Source organism: Neolamprologus multifasciatus, chromosome 19 (genome assembly GCF_963576455.1).
Source record: "Neolamprologus multifasciatus chromosome 19, fNeoMul1.2, whole genome shotgun sequence".
Classification (NCBI taxonomy): Eukaryota; Metazoa; Chordata; class Actinopteri; order Cichliformes; family Cichlidae; genus Neolamprologus; species Neolamprologus multifasciatus.
The window spans coordinates 28,388,235-28,412,336 of NC_140457.1; the positions used below are offsets into that span (position 1 = coordinate 28,388,235).

General features: G+C 43.9%; 1 long non-coding RNA gene across 1 annotated transcript in view; it reads right to left on the reverse strand.

Annotated features, from left to right (window-relative positions):
• Positions 1-443: 443 nt before the first annotated feature.
• Positions 444-24,102, reverse strand: part of LOC146496772 (uncharacterized) — a 67,547-nt gene continuing 43,888 nt past the window's right edge. The window contains exon 2 of the long non-coding RNA XR_014871265.1: positions 444-922. This is a non-coding gene — a long non-coding RNA (uncharacterized LOC146496772). The remainder of the gene's footprint in view (positions 923-24,102) is intronic.

Here is a 24,102-nt window from a genome sequence, read left to right on the forward strand (position 1 = left end):
ATCAGTATTTAATCTGGTTCTTTTATTCTGATCACAAGTCATTTTAAAACATTTCACATTCAGGTTTTTATGTTGTAGATTTCAAATTATGAAAAATGTTGTAGTAACCTTCCTCTTATTGACATTGATATCACATAAGACGTGGTCATGCAGTTTCAGTGAGCTCCTTATTCAGTGCAGAGGATAAGTCTAGACCAGATTTTCAACATTTTACAGAGTGAGAGGGCAGATTTTGCCTCAGCACCACAGAGAACCAAGAAATGTCATTTTCATTAACGGAGAACTGATCCAGTCTGTGACTGAATACATCCAGTTCAACCATACACTGAAAAGGTCTTTTGGACTCCTGACGACAAGCAACAAATTAGTTTGCACAATTAGTGCTTTATGTCTTATGATGATGTTATTTTCTGTATGTGGTGTACAATGTTGGGATTAACGTGTTATTAAGTAACGTGTTACCTTAACTACGTTATTATTGTGGTAACGAGCACGGTAACTAGTTATTATGCCATAATCAGGAACGCGTTAACTGTTACTGGGATTTAGATAGGCTCGTTATTCATTACTTTGTGTGGTGGCATCGCGGAGCTTCCACAGATTCAGTAACATTAGCAAGTGGTGGAGGCAGCGGGTGGATGAGGGAAAGTGGAGGCAGGAGGAGCAGAGACCCGAGGTGGTGAACTGAACTTCAGGTAAGAAGCTATGACCTGCAGTCTATGTTGGTCAGATATAAACCAAGTTTAGGTGGAGTTTATTTTTGTTGTGCTGAATTTTTACAGTCAGTTACAATAACTCGTACTGCTACTAGCTAGCATGATGGAGTTTCTATACAGCTGGGTGGTGCTATGATGTTACTGATGTTGAACTTTATTTTGTTCATAAGGTTAGTTAGTAGAGTTTCCAACCGTCCTGTAAAAAACTGAATCGTCTCGTATTCAGAGAAAATATTACGAGTTTCGTGTTGAGGTGAAAAGGAACAGTTTGTCCCGAACTTCAGCTACAATGAAAAAGACACAAAGCTGGATTTATTCTGTCTTTGCTGCACAGCTGCCTCTTCTTCTCTCATTCTCTCCCCTCCCTCTCTCTCCTGTTTCTACTTCAATCATGAAACTGATCAATGATCAGCTGATCGTCTCTCATGTTTGTTTATCACTTTGCGCCAGAAAGAGGGAACCAGCGGATGTCACGCTAAACAACAGCAGCACTTTTAAGTTTGATCAGCTGTTGTTAGAATTGATTTAATATTAATTTCTAGTATCAGCTGATGTTTGCTGGAGCCACAGCTGTAAAGCTGCTGGTCATGATGGTTTGGATATGTGGTGAGAGGGAAACATGAAGATGAAACCAGGAGACGTCCTTACTGAATCATCAGAGCTGTGATGGAGAAACAGGTTTACCTTTTAGGTGACATGAATGAGTTGAAGTTATGAACTGTTTCTGAGAGACAAATAACACCAGGATCCTTTTCTAAGCAGCTGACAGCTGGTAACTGTGCAGGGGCGGGTCTAGCAAAGTGTTGCCAGGGGGGCAGGTAGGGCATTAACAGGGAGAGGGGGGCACAAAGAAATACTTTTCTTTCTTATTCTCATTTAAAATGTCTAGCTTTAAAAAAAATAATTATCTGAGTCTTACAACAAACGATTGATAGATTGATACATATATACCATCAAAACAGTGAACATCACTGTCACAACAGCGTTTGTTTTCATTCAAAGGCTTTATGATTTTTCCTATAATGGCGGCCAGTCTCTTGTCAAAATGCCCGGGACGATTTTTTGTCCCCGTCCAGCCCTGTATGCAGCTCATCTGCAGTCTGGTGTTACCTACATCTTCCTATTCAGAAGGCAGAATTTCCGAGTTCTGAGTACAATCAAAGCACCACGACTGCAGTTTTTGTGTTGGATGTAAAAAGCGCACATGACGCTGTGACGTAGGCTAGAATCATGGCGGCAGTCGACGACGGTCCAGGCGTGGGATTTCTCTCGTGGAAATATGCACATTATCTTTTCCTTTCTATTGGTAGGTGGCACAGAGCACTTGTGGCAAGTAAGCAAGCTAGAAGACTGGCAAAGTTATGGAAGCAACACATTAACAAGAGAATTCAGAGTAAAACCAAAGTTACTTTTCCTAGTAACTAGTTACTCTGAAAGTAACGAGTAACTTGAAGTAACTGAGTTACTTTTGATAGAAGTAAGTAGTAATGTAACTAAGTTACTAATTTAAAGTAACTTACCCAACACTGGTGGTGTATACATACCACTGAGAAAATCTATCGAGGCTTTAGCCACATGCTGTCAAATCTTCAGAATCAGAGTTTGAACTGGGGTTTTCTACGGCGTCATTAGTTTTTCTGTTAAAGACTTTTCCAAAATTTTTCCAGTCCTTTTCCAAAGTGTTCCAAACAGACAACAATTCTCTGAAAAGCAGTACAGTGGTCCCTCGCTATAATGCGGTTCGCTTCTCGCAGTCTCGCTGTTTCGTGGATTTTTTTGTGCAATTTTGAATGCCTTTGTTTGTTTGTTTGTTTGTTTGTTTGTTTGTTTGTTTTTACAGCACATTGTGTTCTGCATCCTAATTGGCTGTAGACCATTGTGCCGCATCTCCTGTACAGTACAGAATGTGTTCTGCTTCTCAAATTTAAATAAATCTTTGATCGGTAGCAGCGTGACTCTGAAGTGCTACACTGTATGTTTGTAAGTTTGCTCCCCAACAAACGCAACACATGTTGATGAATCGTTGTGCACCATCAAATGCACCCATGGTAGCACCCAAAAGGCAGAGGAAGATGCTAACCATCACACAAGAAGTTGGACTTCTGGACATGCTAAAGGAAGGTAGAAGTTACCGTATTTTTCGGATTATAATATAATACTGGACTTATTTTTCTACGAAGGTTTGAACTTTGAGAGTTTAAACAAGAGAGAAAAGTGTAAAAATATCCATGCCTGTGTGAGAAAAGTGTATAAAGTGTGTAGTGAGGGGTTTTACAGCCTTAAAACGTCTATGATAATTGTAAAAACAATAAAGCTGGCTACTTCACGGATTTCACCTATTGCGGGTTATTTTTAGAACATAAGTCATCTTTATTTATATAGCACATTTAAAAGACATCAAGTGTCGGCCAAAGTGCTGAACAGAGGGATAATATAATAAAAGAATTAAAATAGAAAGAAAACATTTTAAAAAAAGAATTGTAAGACATGTAAGAGTATATAGCATAGATTATATAATGTACATGCAAATATGCACATACATATACAAAACTGTACACATTCACACACATTCACACATATGTGAACATAACGTATATAGACATACAACATCATCCAATAAGATAAGAGACCAAATAGACAGAATAAAAAAAGGATGTCAAAGAGATCCGAAAGCCTTGGAAAATAAGTAGGTCTTGAGATTTGATTTAAAGACTCCCACGATAAACGAGGGAACAGTGCATACAGCAGTCTACACTGGTCCCTAACCATAGATAGGTCACTAATGATGGTGGATTTTAAGAAATTAACCTGGAATAAGTAGTAACTTTGAAATGAGCATTAACAGGGGATGAACACTCACTAAACAACATTTTGTTTCTTCAATGACAAATGAAGAATCTCTGCTTTGGAAAATTCAAACACCCAACGTTGAATGTTGGATGTCCAAAGATTTACAGACAGAGGGACGGGAGAAAAAGAAAGACGAGGAAAGAGACGAGCAAAGAGATGGGGACAGAGATTTTTTCTTCCAAGTGTGTCTGCAGGCAACACAGCAAGCCATAATTAATTACCACAGACAGGTACGTATTAAAAACAATATTCCATCTCACTGAGGCCTTGGAGGTCTTTGCATCAATAAAATGAGGTATTCATCAGATGAGGCTCTGTCCAAGTAAAGCTTCATGAAAGTGAATGGTGCCTTGTGTGTTTAATTTATAGCAAAATTCCTGCATAAACTGGGAGGTTGTAAAAAGTCCCAATTAGCCATCTGCGATTGTCTGGAGGAGATTTGATATATGGGCCTATCAATACAGCAAAACTGTATGCTGGGCTGTAATACCAAACTGTAATCTAGGGCGCACATGGTTCATAAGCACCCATTGACTCTGTGTGTGCTTTTACAGACCATTAGGGAGAGCTGTTTCAGTGAAGGAATGGCTGGGCATAAAGTTACAGAATGACCATGGCATAGAGTTTATCTGCTCTAGCGTTTCACACAGACACTCTGAGCTTTTACTGTCTGCCTGTCAGACAATTTACAGCTAAAATGCTAACACACCAATCTCACGTAGCTTCAGACTACTGCACACCTGTGGAAAATAATGTGCTTTATTATTATTGTATCGCTCTAAAAATACTAAATCTTAAAACTTCCTGGTAGTGTAAACAGTACTTAATTTAAAATATGAATCAGAAGAATTCATATCAGCTGACAGCATCTAGACATATATTTATGTCTGCTCACTTTCCAAAGGAAAGTGTGTGAGGATGGATAGAGACAGAGAGGATTTAACTGTTTTGTGAAGGTCTTTGTCAGGTAAAGTGATAGAAGGAGGACAAATGGGAATAACGGTATTAATGTAAGAGAAGAAAGTGAAGAGCTGATGGTTGGAATGAGCAGAACATAACAAACAACAAAAAAGGAAGACGTCTGTGAAGGTTCTCAGTCATCCAGGTCCTCGTAGTCTACGGAGCTCGGAAAGACAATCGTCTGGACTTCTTTAAGTTTCCGTTTCATCCGAGAAGCGTCTTTAGTTCTCAGAGCGATTGGTGGAGAGTCCCAGACTCTAAGCCCTATGGGAGCGTCCCCTACTGGAGCGTCCCCTACGGGAGCGTCTCCTACGGGAGCGTCCTCTATGGGAGCGTCCTCTATGGGAGCGTCCCCTATGGGAGCGTCCCCTATGGGAGCGTCCTCTATGGGAGCGTCCCCTATGGGAGCGTCCTCTATGGGAGCGTCCCTTATGGGAGCGTCCCTTATGGGAGAGTCCTCTATGGGAGCGTCTCCTATGGGAGCGTCCTCTATGGGAGTGTCCTCTATGGGAGCGTCCTCTATGGGAGCGTCCCCTACGGGAGCGTCCCCTACGGGAGCGTCCCCTATGGGAGCGTCCTCTATGGGAGCGTCCTCTATGGGAGCGTCCTCTATGGGAGCGTCCTCTATGGGAGCGTCCCTTATGGGAGCGTCCCATATGGGAGTGTCCTCTATGGGAGCGTCCTCTATGGGAGCGTCCTCTATGGGAGCGTCTCCTATGGGAGCGTCCTCTATGGGAGCGTCCTTTATGGGAGTGTCCTCTATGGGAGCATCCCCTATGGGAGCGTCCTCTATGGGAGCGTCCCCTATGGGAGCGTCCCCTACGGGAGCGTCCTCTATGGGAGCGTCCTCTATGGGAGCGTCCTCTATGGGAGCGTCCCCTATGGGAGCGTCCTCTATGGGAGCGTCCCCTATGGGAGCGTCCTCTATGGGAGCGTCCCTTATGGGAGCGTCCCTTATGGGAGAGTCCTCTATGGGAGCGTCTCCTATGGGAGCGTCCTCTATGGGAGCGTCCCCTATGGGAGCGTCTCCTATGGGAGCGTCCTCTATGGGAGCGTCCTCTATGGGAGCGTCCCCTGTGGGAGCGTCCCCTATGGGAGCGTCCCCTATGGGAGTGTCCTCTATGGGAGCGTCTCCTATGGGAGCGTCCTCTATGGGAGTGTCCTCTATGGGAGCGTCCCCTGTGGGAGCGTCCCTTATGGGAGTGTCCTCTATGGGAGCGTCCCCTATGGGAGCGTCCCTTATGGGAGAGTCCTCTATGGGAGCGTCTCCTATGGGAGCGTCCTCTATGGGAGTGTCCTCTATGGGAGCGTCCTCTACGGGAGCGTCCCCTACGGGAGCGTCCTCTATGGGAGTGTCCTCTATGGGAGCGTCCCCTACGGGAGCGTCTCCTATGGGAGCGTCCTCTATGGGAGCGTCCTCTATGGGAGCGTCCCCTATGGGAGCGTCCCTTATGGGAGTGTCCTCTGTGGGAGCGTCGTCTATTGGAGCGTCTCCTATGGGAGCGTCCTCTATGGGAGCGTCCTCTATGGGAGTGTCCTCTATGGGAGCGTCCCCTATGGGAGCGTCCCTTATGGGAGAGTCCTCTATGGGAGCGTCTCCTATGGGAGCGTCCTCTATGGGAGTGTCCTCTATGGGAGCGTCCTCTACGGGAGCGTCCCCTACGGGAGCGTCCTCTATGGGAGTGTCCTCTATGGGAGCGTCCTCTATTGGAGCGTCTCCTATGGGAGCGTCCTCTATGGGAGCGTCCTCTATGGGAGTGTCCTCTATGGGAGCATCCCCTATGGGAGCATCCCCTATGGGAGCGTCCTCTATGGGAGCGTCCCTTATGGGAGAGTCCTCTATGGGAGCGTCTCCTATGGGAGCGTCCTCTATGGGAGTGTCCTCTATGGGAGCGTCCTCTACGGGAGCGTCCCCTACGGGAGCGTCCTCTATGGGAGTGTCCTCTATGGGAGCATCCCCTATGGGAGCATCCCCTATGGGAGCGTCCTCTATGGGAGCGTCCTCTATGGGAGCGTCTCCTATGGGAGCGTCCTCTATGGGAGCGTCCTCTATGGGAGCGTCCCCTATGGGAGCGTCCCTTATGGGAGTGTCCTCTATGGGAGCGTCCTCTATGGGAGCGTCTCCTATGGGAGCGTCCTTTATGGGAGTGTCCTCTATGGGAGCATCCCCTATGGGAGCGTCCTCTATGGGAGCGTCCCCTATGGGAGCGTCCCTTAAGGGAGCGTCCCCTATGGGAGTGTCCTCTATGGGAGCGTCTCATATGGGAGCGTCCTCTATGGGAGTGTCCTCTATGGGAGCGTCCCCTATGGGAGCGTCCCTTATGGGAGTGTCCTCTATGGGAGCGTCCCCTATGGGAGCGTCCCTTATGGGAGAGTCCTCTATGGGAGCGTCCTCTATGGGAGCGTCTCCTATGGGAGCGTCCCTTATGGGAGAGTCCTCTATGGGAGCGTCCTCTACGGGAGCGTCCCCTACGGGAGCGTCCTCTATGGGAGTGTCCTCTATGGGAGCGTCCCCTACGGGAGCGTCTCCTATGGGAGCGTCCTCTATGGGAGCGTCCTCTATGGGAGCGTCCTCTATGGGAGCGTCCCCTATGGGAGCGTCCCTTATGGGAGTGTCCTCTATGGGAGCGTCCTCTATTGGAGCGTCTCCTATGCGAGTGTCCTCAATGGGAGCGTCCTCTATGGGAGCGTCCCCTATGGGAGCGTCCCTTATGGGAGCGTCCCTTATGGGAGAGTCCTCTATGGGAGCGTCTCCTATGGGAGCGTCCTCTATGGGAGCGTCCTCTATGGGAGCGTCCCCTATGGGAGCGTCCCTTATGGGAGCGTCCTCTATGGGAGCGTCCTCTATGGGAGCGTCTCCTATGGGAGCGTCCCTTATGGGAGCGTCCCTTATGGGAGAGTCCTCTATGGGAGCGTCCTCTATGGGAGCGTCCTCTATGGGAGCGTCCCCTATGGGAGCGTCCCTTATGGGAGTGTCCTCTATGGGAGCGTCCTCTATGGGAGCGTCCATCATGGGAATCCCCCGGCAGCCTACATCTATTGCAGCATAACTAAGGGAGGATTCAGGGTCACCTGGTCCAGCCCTAACTATATGCTTTAGCAAAAAGGAAGGTTTTAAGCCTAATCTTAAAAGTAGAGATAGTGTCTGTCTCCCGAATCCAAACTGGAAGCTGGTTCCACAGAAGAGGGGCCTGAAAACTGAAGGCTCTCCCTCCCATTCTACTTTTAAATACTCTAGGAACAACAAGTAGGCCTGCAGAGCGAGAGCGAAGTGCTCTAATAGGGTGATATGGTACTACAAGGTCATTAAGATAAGATGGGGCCTGATTATTTAAGACCTTGTATGTGAGGAGCAGGATTTTGAATTCAATTCTGGATTTAACAGGAAGCCAATGAAGGGAAGCCAAAACAGGAGAAATATGCTCTCTCCTTCTAGTCCCTGTCAGTACTCTTGCTGCAGCATTTTGGATTAACTGAAGGCTTTTCAGTGAGTTTTTTGGACATCCTGATAATAATGAATTGCAGTAGTCTAGCCTGGAAGTAATAAATGCATGAACTAGTTTTTCAGCGTCACTCTGAGACAGGATATTTCTAATTTTAGAGATGTTGCGCAAATGGAAGAACGCAGTCTTACATATTTGTTTAATATGTGCGTTGAAGGACATATCCTGGTCAAAAATGACTCCAAGGTTCCTCACAGTGTTACTGGAGGCCAAGGTAATGCCATCCAGAGTAAGAATCTGGTTAGATACCATATTTCTAAGCTTTTCAGCGCCGAGTACAATGACCTCAGTTTTATCTGAGTTAAGAAGCAGAAAGTTAGTGGCCATCCAAGTCTTTATGTCTTTAAGACATTCCTGCAGTTTAACTAATTGGTGTGTGTTATCTGGGAGCGTCCTCTATGGGAGCGTCCTCTATGGGAGCGTCCCCTATGGGAGCGTCCCCTATGGGAGCGTCCCTTATGGGAGTGTCCTCTATGGGAGCGTCCTCTATGGGAGCGTCTCCTATGGGAGCGTCCTCTATGGGAGTGTCCTCTATGGGAGCATCCCCTATGGGAGCGTCCTCTATGGGAGCGTCTCCTATGGGAGCGTCCTCTATGGGAGCGTCCTCTATGGGAGCGTCCTCTATGGGAGCGTCCCCTATGGGAGAGTCCTCTATGGGAGCATCCCCTATGGGAGCATCCCCTATGGGAGCGTCTTCTATGGGAGCGTCTCCTATGGGAGCGTCCTCTATGGGAGCGTCCCCTACGGGAGCGTCCCCTACGGGAGCGTCCCCTACGGGAGCGTCTCCTATGGGAGCGTCCCCTATGGGAGCGTCCCCTATGGGAGCAGAGTCCCCTATGGGAGCGTCCTCTATGGGAGCGTCCCCTACGGGAGCGTCCCCTACGGGAGTGTCCCCTATGGGAGCGTCTCCTACGGGAGCGTCCTCTACGGGAGCGTCCCCTACGGGAGCGTCTCCTACGGGAGCGTCCTCTATGGGATGGACCCCCTATTGATCCTCTGTCTGGCTGATTGTGACCCACACCCGTTTCCACACCCGGGCTTGTGTGATTAGGCAGACGATCAATACGACCCACCTGTTTTAATAAAAAATATTAAAATGCTGAAGATGCTTCCTGTTCCAATGAAACATGTAAAAATAAGTGCGACCCCAGCTAACCTATTTATACCATGACTATAAAGTATTTTATCACTTCATTGATTTTACCAAAACTTTTCATCCATGTCATTTGAATCAGTTTCATGGAGGGAAAAAAACTAATAGTGATTTAAGGAACCTTAAATTGCCTTTTGAACACCACTGAACATCAAAATGATCAGCAAGCTCTAATTATCCTTTCTAGTGCAGAATAACCCCGTTATCACTGATGTAACCCATACATCCTCCGAAGAACACGGTCTTTCTGGCTCGCTCCATCTTTGCTCGTGCAGCAGCTCAAGCCTGTCAGCTTTGAAGAAGTCCTCTATAGGGCTGTTGTTGTTATTGTTTACATAAATGCTGTCCATGTAGGTTTGACTGGCACATCTTTAACATATTGAGTCTGTTTATGCTCTTTGTCTTTGACTACAGATTTTAAGGTTCAATCTGTTTTTTATTCTGTTCCAATTCGTCGCCTTTTCTTTCGACTCCTCTTTTTCTTTTAAAAGATTACATCATCTTTCAGTGCTTGTATCTTGCTTTTTCCATTTTTTAAAATTTCAGAATCATTCATCTCCACCACCCTGGTGATGTTAGCCGCCATAACTGAGTTATTCCTCAATTAGTTACAGCAGTTGTACATTTTAGAGGACAGCTTTTCAGTAGCTGTAACCGGAGCTGTGTTTCCAGTTACTGGAGGTTTTTGCTTTGGAGATGGTGCCATAGACTTTGTGGGAGTAAATTTTAGAAGTTTTCCTCTTTAGTGTACTGCTGTTGCTGTTTGCTTCTATCTGTGAGTAGACGCGGTCATATCTGTTAGCTTGAATTAAGGCCTTAGCCAGCTTCCACTCAGCATATTTTTAAGGTTACAGCTGATGTTTTAAAATACAAACTTTGCTAAATACAAAGTTCACATTGCAGTTTTGCTTCGTCTTATCAATAAACAGTGTTGGGAAGGTTACTTTTAAAATGTATTCCACTACAGATTACAGATTACATGCCCCAAAATGTATTTTGTAACGTATTCCGTTACGTTACTCAATGAGAGTAACTATTCTGAATACTTTGGATTACTTAATATATTATCAGGCTGTTTACAACTACATGAATGTCCTATTGCTGTGATTTATTACTGTTACTGAAGGTCCGCGGCTCCGAACCATAGTAAAGGGACCTCTGGCTAATACGGTGGGTTCTGTGTCGGCTCGTAGCTGAAAACTAGCTTTACTTTGTTGTCTGGGTCAACTTTGCTAGCAGAGACAGAGAGAGGCGTTGAAAGGCTGCTCCAACAGAACTTATAACTTATGTTTCAGAGGAAAACACAAACACGGTGTACAGTCGAGTCTTAATAGCTTACTTACAGCTGGGCTCGTCAGGCTCTCTTCTTGGCTGCAGTGGTTATTATTATATTTACATGCTTCCAGCTCCCATTTCTGCTCGGTGACAACTCGTACTTTTCCTTTTTCTCTCCTAACTGTAACGGAATACAGTTACTCATATTTTGTATTTTAAATACGTAACGGCGGTACATGTATTCCATTACTCCCCAACACTGTCAATAAATGTTAATATTTCAGTCTAAATTGTCCACCATCTAATGTTCTTTAGTGTTAGCATGCTAAGACGAGTTAATGCTAAGTGGCTAAGCTAATAGTTGCTACACACTACCTCTCCTTGCCACTTTCCTACATGTTCGAGAATTACACCAGGGAGTCAAGTACTTCTGATTTGAGGCTCTATCTTTCACAGGAGATACAGTATCCAGAGTCATATGTAGTGAGGAGGCAAAATTATTAAGATATTAAGATTTTTAGTTTCCAAGTACTTTAGTACTATCTTTATATGCAGTAGAAGGGCACTGCATATCAAACATAGACTTACCTACTTGAACCCACCCAATGTTTAGCACGGTCCCACTGTGAAAACCCTGTTCTGAGTTTGAAACCAAGGGACATTGCACACACACATGTTAATAACTTGGCAGTATCAAGACTTGAAACTAGCAAAGTCATGAAACGGTTTTTAAATTTCACCTTAGATACATGCAGCATTGCATGGTCAAGCTCGTTAGGATTCTTCTACTAAGAACTCTTCTTCTTTTGCTTCTAATTAAGGTAAACGTAATTTCTGTATTGTAAAACTTTCCCATGTTCTTTTATTTCATATAATACTTCATATCCTCATTTTTTCTTATCTTTTTGTTGTTTGTGAAGCATTATGCAGAAGCACTGTATAGATAATCATAAAACAAGGATGTTTTTTGTTTGTTTGCTTTCCTTAACAGTTCCCTTCTCCAGTATTCCAGGAATGTGCTTACAACTGTTTCTTTTGTCAGAAGGTCAGGAGTGGATAATTCTTTGTTTTGAGTATTTATAAGCTACAGTAGTTGAGAGCAAAATGTATTAAGAAAACCCAAATGACAGCCTGAATCACAACAATATATTGTGAAGGCCTGAGAACTAAACGTATGAGCACAACACAACAACAGCTGGCTGTAAGGTGAAAACCCTACAATACACTGGTCGTGTCATATGTGGGCTATAGAAAAGCTCAGTACTCAGAACTTCATAATAAAGAGTGACATTACATTAAAACAGGTGACTCTCAGACTCATCTTATTGCCATAGTACTCTTATTCTTCAAAAAAAAGCAATTCGAATCATCCACAATGCAGGTTATAGGGAACATACAAACTCACTATTTTTGCAGTCTGAAATATTGAAAATTGACTAGTGAAATTCCAAACAGCACAAATTCTATTCAAAGCAAAAAATAAAGAACTGCCAGGTAATATTCAGAGTATGTTTTTTTTGAAAGAAGGAAGTTATAATTTAAGGGGTTTTTGTAACTTCAAAACAATGAAGGTACGTACCACAAGAAAAGGCTTTTGTGTTTCTGTTCATGGAGTGAAACTATGGAACAGTCTGAATATGGAATTAAAGCAACGTCCAAACATAAAACTGTTCAAAAAGAGTTATAAAAATATGATCTTCTCGAACTATAAAGAAAAGGAAAATATTGAAATTAAGTGAATGTCTCTATTTAAAAAAAAAAACAAAAAAAAACAAAACAACTCATGATGTGATATTATAGTATATAGTATATCAGAAATCTGTTCACTGTTGTTATTACAAATTATATCAGTAAGGAAGCTGACTAAATATTAACTGATAATTTATGGCAAAGGGGTGGGATTAAATAAGTGTTTACTTCTTCCCACTCCCTTTCAACATGTAAATTAATAAAAAAAAATTTGTATGTAATTTGTACAGTATTTTTTTCTTTCTTATTTTATTTTCTAAATGTACTTGTATATTGTTCACATGTTGAAATAAATTACCAATCAATCAATCAATAGTATTTATCAGTGCTGAGCACACCCAACAAACAAACTTAAACTATGGAAGTTGATCGTGGAGATCCAGGTGGTCCTGAGGGTCGTTGATCATGTGATCAGCACATGAACCAAAGAAACTGAAAAAATGTGGTTAATAACCGTCATCAGGTGGGTTTAGGGTGAAGCCAGTGTTGCACATTAACACACCTGAAAAAATATGTAGAAAGTGACATCAATGTGAAATACAGACTGGGAGTGTCTGCACAGGTGCACTGTTTCCACAGTTTCATCCTCCTCTCTCTCTCTCTCTGTCTCACTGAGTGTGAACCTTGTTCGCTCAGTAGACCTGATGATGGGTCATTACAGCAGGGCATGGTGATGCAAACTCAGTCAATAGAGGAATAATTAAGTTCTCCCGTGACCATCTGTGTAATCATGATGAGGAAGTCCAGTATTAACCTGGGACTATGTCGACTGCTGCACTATGTGTGCACACAAAATGTGCAGTATGTGTGTTTTCAGGTTAGGTGAGCTGGTCCTTGCTGCCTCTCCTGACAAACTGAAGGATGCTTCTGGAATGCGTTTCTTTTCCACCCACACTCCTCGGATCGTTTTCTTCCTGGTAAGTGGAGAAACTGGAACAAAAAACAGACTTTTAAACCATTTCTTCTCGTTGCCATCCTCCTCTCTCTCCTCTTGCTTCCTTTAAGCTTTTTTCTCTCTTCCCATCAATTACATTCTTTCAGTTCTCCTTTCCTCCTCTTTTTGTTTGTAGACGTTTATACCCCTCCTCTATATATGTATAACCACATATGTCTATTGGCATACTTTCACATGACTATGTAAAAGTAATTTGTAGGTCAAGGCTGAGGGGAAGGTCTTCCTGGGTGCTGTTCAATTTATTTATAATGGCTTACATCAAAACCATCTGCCACACACCATTGTGAATAAATAAATAAAATGTAAAAAATGTGTGACTTTTACAGCACATTTACCAGGACCATTTTTTTAATGAAAGAAAGAAAGAAGATTTTTCCCATTTCATAGACTGCTGGTGTTACTATCAGAACCATGAAAAGCATACTTACTATGCCCAGTATAGCTCGCTCTGCAGGCCTACTTGTTGTTCCTAGAGTATTTAAAAGTAGAATGACTTTATTTAACAGTGACCCTGAATCCTCCCTTAGTTATGCTGCAATAGACGTAGGCTGCCGGGGGATTCCCATGATGCACTGGGTGTTTCTTCTTCAGTCACTATGTATTAACAGACCTCTCTGCATTGAATCATATCTGTTATTAACCTCTGTCTCTCTTCCACAGCATGTCTTTATCCTGTCTTCCTTCTCTCACTCCAACCAATCGCATAATGGCCCCGCCCCTCCCTGAGCCTGGTTCTGCTGGAGGTTTCTTCCTGTTAAAAGGGAGTTTTTCCTTCCCACTGTCGCCAAAGTGCTGCTCATAGGGGGTCATATGATTGTTGGGCTTTTCTCTGTATCTATTACTGTAGGGTCGACCTCACAGTATAAAGCACCATGAGGCGACTGTTGTTGGTGCTGTATAAATAAAACTGAATTGAATTAAAAATGATGTGCCACACGTCCAAAAACTAAATAAAGTGAGGATTACAGCAGTGTTTATATGGATGATGTGACAGAGTGGCTGGATGTGGAAGCAGACATTGAGAAACTTCTACAGTTAAGTTACATTTTTGAACATAAGCATGCACAAGTACGAGATGAGGGAGAGATACAGATTTAATAAGATTTAATTTCACACGAGGAAAAGTCTGCACACCAGTATCAGGAAAGCACTAGAAAGGGAAGAGGAGGGTTAACCATCTGCCACGAAGGCCTGCCTCACTGTTTAACTCTTAACTCCAACAAGTCCAGAGTTTAAGCCGGCTCCTAGAAAATGATGGATGTAGGTATTGGCCGTGCACACTTTCTCTTGCAGCCACCGTGCCCCCAACCCCCTCGACACACATGCACACACAACTGCCGTCACTTCTTTTCTTTCACCTTTTCTTAAAGATGCCTGCAAGATGAAAGGCTGCGGCCCTTGCCTTATCACTGTCTTTAGAGCTTGTGAAAACTTGGCTATACTGCAGCTTTTTAGAGAGAAAGAGGGGGGAAAGAGAGAGAGACAGAGGGAAGAGAAATAGCGTTGGGGATTATAGTTCTGAAGACAAACCTGACTATTCACACTTGGCATTAGCAAGACAGCCCGGGTACAAGAAGGATATTTTTTATTCCCTTCAATTTAACTTTAATTACTCAAATCTCGGCGAGGGCACACAAGAAAAGCCCAGGCATTTGTGTCTGGGAGATTAGCAGACTGCCCTGCCAAGTCCTCGCCGGCGCTGCATCGTTAGATAGAATTCAAATTCAAATCCAGGCTAAAGACAGTGCAGCTGTCGCCCCCCTGGCCTGAAAACCCCCTGGATCAGGAACGAGCTGTCCTCCCTCCTCCTTGCTTTCCCCAGGAGAAACCTAATCCTGCCTCCCTCGCTTCGTCTATTTCCATTGCTCTGTCTCTCTCTCTCTCTGATGACTGTGACAGCTCGAATAAAGCCATTAAAGCCTCTCTGAAATAATTAGTAATTAAAAATAAAAAGAGTGTGTTGTTTTGTGTTCCTTTGGCATGTTTCCCTAGGAGTCGAGGCTAGTGTTCTGAGGTGTCAGGGTGACGTGTCTTTCACCACTCGTCAGATCTTTTTCTGAAGTGTGGCTGAAGAAGGGATTTTCTCATAGACGTATCCGGTTAAACAAATGCTTCCCATTCACACTTCCTTCTGTTTCCTAGGGAAAACTTCCTGGGCTTTCCTCTCTCCTCAGGAAGTTTGATGAAATGCCTAAATTCTGCTTCTCTGTGACTTGTGATACCACAAGTCTTTGCTGGAGCTTTTTAATCTCTTTAATCTTGTCAGCGTAGGACTCTAGGTCCTCTTCCCCACTTCCTTCCTATATCTGAAGCCTCTTTGGGAAGATGGTTCAATGGAAGACTCTCTCACACAGCGCTGAAATCCTCACTAGTTGTTCGCCTTTCACCCCCAATTGACTTTGTGAACACCTGCAATGCCTTTGATAAGTAGCTAGTCTTATCTCCCTTAGGAAAGCAGACTCCATTATCGTGGGTTTGGGGGCACATATTCCCGTCGTGCTGTGGGCCGCAAATGATAATCCATGCTGCCACACCACCAAAATCCTGGTAAAGTGATCCTAAATTGACAAAACCCTTGGATATTCTGGACTAGGTTAAGCCTCATCTCATTAGTGCTACAGTAGCTTTGGATAAGGGTTCGTCAGGCTTGTGCCACTGCTAAGAATGTCATCAGCACTGCCGTCCTTTCAGTTATCTTCTTTTAATCCCTGCAGACACAGCAATGCAAGAGGAGCAAGGAGTTTGTCATTTCTCTCCCTTCAAAGTCTTTAGGTAATTTCTTCACAGAGTCGTGTGGCTGGGTCTTTGAAAGCATCGCATCAAGCCATGATATCAGAGCAGACAGCAGCAACATTGTCCACAAAGTGTTGCAGCCGCTTATTCCTTTGGCTCATAAGAGCAGTAATTGATTGGCGTGATGGAATTAAGGGGAGACTTGCCAAACGGAAGGGAGCACAGGCCCGATTTATTAAAGATCTGGCAAAGCTCAGCAAGCAGGCATCTGATTATGATTTCAAGAACTCAGACTGGACTTGATTAAAAACTGTGTAGCCCAGATGTAGGCCCCTGTGAAGCCCCTGTAGGCATCCTCAGAAATGCCAGCAAGGTGAGCCAGAGTGAGGAACAGTAGCCCTGGATGAAGTCATGGCATGCTGGCCAAATCACAGGTCCCTTTAATTGGGCTTGTTTCAACCAGCCAATCAACTGCTGCAAAGGAAGAAGAAGATGTCTCGAGCTGTTTACCTTTCTGGGACTGGTATAGCATTTTCTCAGAGAATCTTTAATGAAATAACGGCAAATAGAAAGGTATTAATAAAAGAGCAGTAAACAGAGAAAGACACAAAAACCTCAGACCTCCTCCTAGCACTCACTGGTGTTCTAACAAGCCGCAAGAGCCAAGTTAATAACCCTTTTCCTTCTCTCTTCTATCTTTCCATCCGTCTTTCCCATCATCCCTCCTCACACCACTCGCTCATCACCCCCTCATCCTCGCTCCCAGTCTGCTCTGGCCTAAGGGAGGGGATAGCGATTAATATCTGCCTAACTTGTTACCTAATTCATTATGGAATAGCAGTTAATTTGATTTGATATTATTTTAATAAAATTCTGTAATATGTTAGATTGTTTCAGGCTATCAAAATCATTTTCCAATTATTACAGTTACTCAAGCAAGTCCAGCTTCCCCCCGTATGTATGCATGATTAAACCTCAAATGTTATTAGTGCTATTGATCTGCACAGCTGCAACAGACTGCTGTGCGACTGGATCAGCAAGCTGTCTTAAATGTGTTTGATTGAACCCTTGTAAGGAAGAATGAATAAAATAAAGTGACCTGATTTCTTTCTGTGTTAACAGCCGCACACCCGTATTTTGGCTCTGCGTTAATTAGTAACACGCTCCAGCAAGTCTGCCCTTTCTGAGGCATCGAGGCACAGTGAGCGTCAGCGCAGACAAATGCAATCCAAGTGCCCCCTTGCAGCCCCAACGCCATGTAAAAGAGATGCACACTTCACTGCCCTCACCGTCAAGATCAGAGTTTAAAGGGAGACTAACACCTGATAAACTGCAGTGTGGTGATTGGTCACCTTATTTATCCCTGCTACAGGCTTTTGTCTTTCCTTTAGGACAGTAGTCTGTGGAATATGACCAAAATCTCATTTCCCGATGGAAGTCATTCGTTAGTCCAATTACAATATATATTACTCTATTCTATATACTATATATATTACTCTAGTACTATTTTTTCTTACATTTAAATGAAATAATAAAAAATGAAATGAATACGGGCATTATGTGGTGTTATCCCATAGTGACACACACGATGCAGTCACAGGAGAGCATCCCTGAGGCCTCCCGCTATCATTACTGCTCCTGTATGGTTGGCAGGAAACTAGCCTGTCTGCAAACACTGACTGATGACGCTCAACAGTTCATACATGGATGCGTTGTTTGCCTCGTCTACATATCTGTTGTTGCAGTGCAGTTTGCTATGTTGGCGATTTCCTCCGATACTTTGGCCCGACATTTGTAACATAAACGAGCTCTTCGACTTGTGTGGACTGTTTTTGTTTGGGTGCTGTGTAGGTGGAGTCGAGTGCTTTGACCAGTGCAGATAAAAGTTAGCGTGCCACATGGAAAAGCCTGTTCTGATATTTGGGTCTTTTACAGGATTTTTGCTTAGCTGGTAGTAGGGGTGGGAGATAGAAACGATATACGATAGAAACGATATCAATTTGGCCAACGATAGAGATTTTGACTATATTGCTCCATCGCGATAGCGCATGTTGATGATGTCATTGGGGTGGCTGTAGCTCAGGTGACAGAGCGGATCAGCCACTAACCAGAAGGTCGGTGGTTCAATCCCAGGCTGCTCCAGTCTGCATGCCAAATATCCTTGGGCAAGATACTAACCCCATGTTGCTCTCCGATGCATCCATCGGAGTGTGAATGTGTATGAATGTTAGCTACTTAGCACTTAAGTTTAGAAGTGCTTGTGTGAATGGGTGTGATTGGGTGAATGAATTAGCTGTATAAAGTGCTTTGAGTGCTCGGACAGAGTAGAAAAGCGCTATATAAGAACCAGTCCATTTACCATCAAGCTGCGCCTGTTTTGGTCGAAAGCATCGCAGCAGCTAAAATCATTATCATTTGGAAATTATGCCGGGCGATAGTCATAGCAAAGAGATGAAGCACTTTTGAAATACGGGGAAAGCCAAAAACTGCGCTTTATCGAGTGGAAAAAAAGTTGGCGTTCATCCTCCAGCTTCACTGTGCTAATGTTATGCTAACATAGCTGTGTCGCTAGCAATCACGTAGCACAACATTATATACCAGGTAGTCCAACTTCAGTAACCCTGAAAACGTCACTGCTGTTTAGTTTTCTGTCTTCGTTTATGTTGGAAGTGACAGCAGAGCTGTACGTTTGAATTAATTTAAAAAATCTCTCTGTCAGAACATGGTATGAAATGTTTACGTGGAAGCTAGCGAGCTAACTTCCTGCTAACTTCTAACTCCGTTAAATTTAATAAATTCTGTTTTCATGGATGTTAAACTTAATTGTTACACCTGGTAAAGCAGCAACGCTGATGATTTAATTACAGATGAAAGAATTTAGACCGTTTTTTACTCTGTGTTCGTTTGACTTTGGGACCTGAATATGACGGAGTTTAGGACCCAGATTACTCCGTGAAGCTCCTCACTACGGCAGCCGTAATGCTCTGACAATCCATCAAGCAGTGCGGCTTATCAAAGTTGTACTAAAACATTTTTAACAGATTCCTGCCAAAATCGGTTTGAGGTCAGTAAGCACAACCAGAATTCATACATAAGGCACACTCTCGATTTTTGAGAAAATTAAAGGATTTTAAGTCCTTATAGTGCGGAAAATACGTTATACAGAAGAAAAGAACATATCGTGATATATATCGTTACCGCACATGCTTCAAATTATATCGCGATATGAATTTTAGGCCATATCGCCCAGCCCTAGCTGGTAGTGCAGGCTTGTTATGTTGGTTTGCACAGTGCAGTTTTCTGCTCGGTGTCAGACTTTCATAACTGAACCGTGTCCATGTTGCAGAGGTAGCCCCTCATTTAGGAACAAGCTTTCGACTTGTTTTGGTCGACTATCCGTGGTGACTATTGCAAACTGTCATCTAAACTCACAACATGAATAACATGAAACAACAGATGTTTTCATATCGTCATCCAACTGTCTTTGGTATCTGGTTGCTGCCTGGGTGAATGCCCCATAAGGTGGGATGAGTAGCAACACAGCACAGAACAGACATCCTTAAGTGTACTGTATGAGCTCTGCCAGTTGGATGTGTATAAAGTTATAGGCTAAGCCAGCACCTGAGTCGGCACCAACTGGTATCAACTGCTCTGTTCTGGGATTCTAACTGAACTCAACGTCACATTGATGCAATGCTGGATTTATGTTTCACTCGGCACGTTAGAGCCGGGTTTAGAGTTCTGTCTTGGTTCTTAATTACTGAAATTATGAAATGTTTCTGTGATTTAACACTATTCACAGTGTGACTCAGGCTGTATCCCAATTCAGGGTCTGCAGCCTTAAAGTACGCAGTCTCAACGATCCTCAAGGGCCGCGTACTCAAAGACCGCTAAGGCCGGAAGTGCGAGGCTTGTGAAATGGGACGGTGTAGCCTCCTTGCGCTGCCCAGGTTGCCTAGCAACCATGATACTAACAGCTGGAAACGTTTCATACAGCTTTGTTTGACAGAAATGAAGGAGAAAATCTTTTGTTCATTTGTTTGTTTGTTTCTACATGAGCTTTGATCATTCTCTGATTAAGCTCAGCTATTGAACAGCGTATATTTTAAAGTAAAGGCTTTAAAACCAAGTTAGTACAAACGTCACTAATGTCACATGACTTTGCTGACATGTGGCCAACAGTAATGTTTTAATGTTCTTCGTTATTAAACATTTGCACATAAATAAGTGACATGATATTCAGTACTTACTTAAAGTTTACTCTTCAGGCGCCCCTCATCCGCCGTTTTTTTTGGGCAAAATTATCCACACCCACCGCCGCGCTATGCATTCTGGGATATGTTGGGCCACGAAGTCTACACCGCCACGTCCTTAAAATTCAGGGAAATGAAGGACGCATTTGAGGGCCGCATTTCGAGCAGCCTTTGAATTGGGACAGCCTTCGTTGCGTCGCTGTGACGTAATCGGCCTTAAAATGCGGCCTTTAAGGCTGCAGACGCTGAGTTGGGATACAGCCTGAGTAATCTACAACCAATGACTAACATCAACAATTACTGACAGGTGAAGACTGTTTAATGACAGCAGCTAAGTGCATATACTCAGGAGTGCGTGAACAGAAAGCTGTAGTTGGTGTAGAGCATCTCCAGAATAAATGGGCTGGTTCTTATGTAGCGCTTTTCTACTCTTCTGAGCACTCAAAGCGCTCTATACAACTTGTGCATTCACCCATTCGCACAAGCACATTTTTCCTAGGTTTCTAACTGACATTCACACACATTCATACTCTGATGGATGCATCGGAGAACAACTTGGGGTTAGTATCTTGCCTAAGGATATTTGGCACGCAGACTGGGGGAAGCCAGGAATCGAACCACCAACCGATCAGTAGATGACCTGCTCTACCACCCCAAGAACAGCAGGCATTGTCGTGGCGTGTTAGCATTAGGCAGTGAAACACCTGACACTCAGTTTGATCCACAGTGGAACGTACTGGAAAAATTGAACTTTAAAGAATTCTGATAACACCTCGGTGCCGAATAACACCGGGCGCCTGGCACTGACAGCTTTTATCTGACAACAGACCGTTTTCCTGTCTAACCACTTCTTTGCTCTGATGTCTTTGGTGGCCCACGGTCCTCACTCGGGGCCCAACCTGGTTTCATGCGTCTCACCTCTTTGGAGCTCATCGGCTTTGATGAGCTGTTGTCTCCCACCCAAATACAGAGCCGTCTCTTGCCAATGTACACAAATCGTTCTTGCCTTAAGAATAGTCTCTTTTCTCCATGCCACGACAACAGAGTTTACTTTTTTAACGTCCTACTTTTTATCTCTTATTGCATTCGCATAGCTGCCCCCTTCTTTTTCCTCCCTGCAGTCACAGAGTTATCATGATTTATAGAAGAGTCCATTTTGTTTTCAGTTCCAAGACGCTCAAATCAAAGTAGCATTGCAGTACTTTATCTTGGTTTATTGGAAGCCCCTGCATACTCCCCTCATGGTCAGTTAAATGTATTTAAGTGTATATTTAGATAAAAAATAGTCTCTGAGTCACAGATTTCATTGTTTTCTGTGTCAGTGATGAATCTCTCTTTTTTGATAGTTACTCACAGGGAGAAGAAAAATGCAGGCTTGGCTGCACAGTTATTTCCTCTGGAAAGAAAGAGGCTACTCCCAGTCAGACCCTAAACCCCCAACCCTATATCCTCTACTTCCTTTATGTTGAAAGTGTCTTCTGTGCATTTCTGAGTGTGATTTGAATACGCTCATCATCCTCCTCCTGGGTATTTACCCAAAAGCTTTCTCCATCGCTTATTAGGTGGACACACTTACAGACTACAAGCATTCATGGGGTTTATATGCAAAGCACGATGATGACAAGGCACGCACTTTACAATAATACACAAATGCAGCTCTACTGCACACCCAACTCAGCAATCTCAATGAACTTCCATGTTCTTTAGCAAGAGGAAGAAGAAAAGGGGGGAAAACAAGCACAATACACAGAAAACATGGAAACCCACCTTTGTTTAAATCAGGTAACAATACCTCGCTGTCTGTCAGGCCAGCACAAAAGCCTTTAAGAGAAACCCGCTGTTTCTAAGATTCTCCGAAAAAGCATCTGTATGGGTGGATGACGTTTTGTGATTTATGCCATGAGGACACAGGATAATAGAACAATGCCCAGAGTCCTTCCACAGACAAAGAACGCTGCATAAGAACCCGTGAAAGACAAGACACTGTCATTTACTGCAGGTAATATGAATGGAGAGAGGCCACAATTGATTTCCTGGGTACAATACCTTTGTGAGGTGTTTGTTGGTCATCACTTGCAAATCCATACAGCCTTGATTAAGGAGCACAAATGCCTCACACGCAGGGAAAGCAGAAAAATAAAACTATTAATCTCCACTACTTTCTGTTGTGTGATGCAGCGAACAGCAAGTGGAAATAAAATCTGCTGTTTTCCATGTTTATTGTGGAAATGTGATTTTATATGATTCAGTCCCTGACAGGAAGTGACATGCACAAAACACAGAGGAGTGTGATGTTGTTTTCAGACTCAGCCCACTTCTTTGATCATCAGAACTCTTGAATTTAACCTCCATCTGACTTCGACACACGTCTTTTTAAGCGCTCTCTGCCGAGCCAACCAGGAGCACTGTGTGTGCTTCCTCGCACCCCATGCATTAAAACCTTTCTCTCTTATGTTCTGGGAGATTGAAAGTGTCCAGCGTATTATTCAAATGACACACTGCCTCACCGGGTGCCTCTTTTCTCTCTCCTCTATCTCCTTCCCTTCTTGCCCCCCCCACCCCCACCCCCAGACATTATTTTTGAAGACTACTGCAGGCTAGAGGATAAGAATCCTGGTTGTGGTGCTTGCCGGCACTTCCTCCTCAGCCCTGATTTGAATAAAGAGCTTTGAAATTAAGTGGACAGGCCCCGTCAGGAAAGCAGCGGTGTGCCTTTAAGAAAGCAACTGTGCCTAGGTAAATTATTTTGATTGACGGTGCTAGGGATTTTTTTGCGAGCTGGCTGATTTAATTGTGAGTGCCAGGGGGCATCTTTAGGGGCCAGGTACCGGCGCTCCTTGCTGCCGGCCATTTGATCTCCTCTAGCAATCTCCCAGTGGTACCGGCAGCCCGGGCACTAAGGGCCAGAGGGCAGACGAACAAAGGCAACTCTGCGTCTGTGAGTCGCATTTCTGTTCGCTTCCTCTGAAACACACAGAGAGAAACACACACAAAGGTTTGGACTGGGCAGCCAAAAGTGTGGAAATGGATTTCCAAGCTCATTTGATGTTAAGTTTTTAGTGTCGGGAGCAGTTTATTCATTGATAAAGAGATTGGAATGGTGGGGATGGAGAGGTGAAAAAGAAAGATTGGAAGAAAGCCAGTGCGTCCTCTGATGTTGGAGGAGAGGTGTGGATTGGGTTTCAAACACGAGGGAGGGTTAGGGAGAGGGGACTTGATAGGAAAAGGATCCCTCATTAGCAGACAGGCCCTGTCAAGAAGACGAGGCCTCTCTGAAAACCAGCAAACACACACAAATGGACAAATACTTCCAAAGTCCATACAATCTGGAGCAGCGGTCCCCAACCCCCGGGCCTCGGACTGGTCCGTGAGTCGTTTGGTACCGGGCCGCGAGAGTTGAGGCTCAGGTGTGAAATGTCTGGTTTTCAGGGTTTTTATCGGTTTTCAGCCTTATTTTGTTATCGTTTTTCATGTGAATCTGTTATATGGGATTGCACCTTTTAGGGCCATGGGACTATTACCACCTATCAAAGACTAAATCATTTGTTTCCAGGTCCAAAAAGAAATACAGCATTTTTTATGTGCGGTACTTAATTTTTCAAAGTGACTGCAACTATGTAGCTGGAGGCAGAAACGCTACAGTGTGCATTTATGACATGCTGGTTCTTGTTACCACTTTCTCCATGTTTAAGGCATGAGTAATCTTATAGAGGCTGTATGCAGGCACAGGCTTAAACACTAGATGTGTTTTAATCTACATGTTGATAAAGAGCAGGGAGATTTTCAATGCTACTTGGAAGACACTAGCTTGAATGGAAAAGCTCCAAACTGCAGATGATTACAATGCTTACATGTAGCAAACAGTGAGATGAAGCTGCACATGGTCGATAGAGAGAAAACTGTGTTTATGAAAATCTCACATTTCAGTGGAAGGGAATAATTTTATTTCCAAAGA